The sequence below is a fragment of the Fukomys damarensis genome, unplaced genomic scaffold, assembly GCF_012274545.1.
Source record: "Fukomys damarensis isolate Sample0158 unplaced genomic scaffold, DMR_v1.0_HiC HiC_scaffold_2, whole genome shotgun sequence".
Lineage (NCBI taxonomy): Eukaryota > Metazoa > Chordata > Mammalia > Rodentia > Bathyergidae > Fukomys > Fukomys damarensis.
Window position 1 is genome coordinate 49,889,601 of NW_022900914.1, and position 1,839 is coordinate 49,891,439.

Genomic DNA, 1,839 nt, shown 5'->3' on the forward strand with positions numbered 1-1,839 from the left:
GGAGAGATTGGAAACAGGTTTTTTTCTCCACAAGATTTTATTTTGTTTTGCTATAATGGGGATTGAACCTTCACACTGAGGTATATCCATACCCCTTTCTATTTTTAATTTTGGACAGGGTCTCTCTGAGTCCCTAGTTGCCCAGTCTGAGCTCAAACTTTCAATCCTCTTACCTCTGCCTTCCAGAGTGCTGGGGGTACAGGTATGTGAATCATGCCTGGCTATAAATTTTCATTTTTAATTAACACATAATTGTAGATGTTAATGGGGGTACAGTGTGGTATTTTGATACTTGTTTATATATTGTATAATGATCAGATCAAGTCAATTAGCATTTTGAAATGAAACAAAAAAATTTTTTTTGAGACAGGCTCTTGCTATATAGTTCAGGCTGGCCTTGAACTCACTATGTAGCCAAGGCTGGCCTCAGGGTGATGATCCGCCAGCCTCAGTCGCCTGAATGCTGGGATTACAGACATGTGCCACCAAGCCCAGCCCATTTTAACATTTTGAAGTGAAAATAGGTCCTGAACTATGATGGAAATGGAAGGGAAAGGATGGATATAAGCTGTTTATGAGTCAAAATTATCAGGACACTGTGAATACTTAATTGGTATGGTAGTCAGCCTCCAAGGTGGATAATTGAAATCCTCATGTTCTACCTTGTGTTGTTCCCAAAATGCACTAGGGTTGGGCTGTGCGACCAACTGAATATGGCAGGAACAATTGTATGTTACTACTGAAGCTGGGTCATAAAAGACAACGTGGCTTTTGCCTTGCCCTTCTAGATAACTTGCTCTGAGGAAGCCATTTCATGTTCTGAAGACAGTCAAGCAAACCCATGAAATCTATGTGGATAAAAACTGCAAACAACCAGAACCAAATTGCTAAGCATGGAATACATCTTGCAAGTAGATCTCCAGCCCTAGTCAAGCCTTTAGATGACTGCAGCCCTATTTGGTATTTTGCCTGTAATCTTAATTAGAGAACAGAGTCAGAAAGCACAGCTACACTACTCCTGAAACTGCACCAGAAATACTGCAAGAGATAAATGTTTATCGTTGTAAACTGCCAAATATTGAAGTTAATTTGTTACATTTGTTATGCAGCCTAGATAACTAATACAAATGTGGATGAAAGAGGAGAAACCAACAATTACCTGCAAGGCTATAAATTAGAGGACTAAGTGCTTTGAGAAAGAATTGGGATTAGGATGAGGAAGGTAGTTGTGTTCAGGACATGTATTTGTCTTGTCTGCAGGATATTCAAGTGGAGCTGTCTATAGGCAGTATTTGCTCTCCTCACCCTCAAAGGCCTACTTATCCTTGAGACTTAGTTCAAATGCTGCCTCTTCTGTGAAACTCCTTTCTGAGACAAAAATCCCTCTTGATACACGTTATTAAGGCAAGCATGCATTGCTTGTGTTGCACTCATTTATTTGCAGTTATTTGTTTACATTTGGGGAGCCATTTCACTATGAGCTCCCTAAAGGTAAGGGCTGATTTTTAGTTTTTTTTTTTTTTGTCATCATAGCTTTGTGTGTATGTGTGTGTATACCCAGGAATTTGGTGCGTATGTTCACTTGCATATTTTCCCTATAGTACAGATACTGGCATTTGCAGTTTTCGAGCGACTGGAGCAAATCTGGTCCCACTAGGGACAAAGCGAGTCAACTTCCGAGTACAACTACCACCTACCACAGCGTCTAGCTCCGCCTCTGCCTAGGTTGGGCTTCTGCTTCTTAGTCCCGCCTCTACTCAATTATGATTGGCTTGAGGAAAAAAAAAAACGACCGTCAGCGGTCCCTTTGAAGGGGGAGGAGCCGGGTTGTTTTATGTA

At 40.9% G+C, this 1,839-nt stretch overlaps 1 protein-coding gene across 1 annotated transcript in view; it reads right to left on the reverse strand.

Annotated features, from left to right (window-relative positions):
* M1ap (meiosis 1 associated protein) overlaps positions 1-1,839 on the reverse strand; it is a 79,749-nt gene that overhangs the window by 77,072 nt on the left and 838 nt on the right. The gene's annotated exons all lie outside the window — the stretch shown is intronic.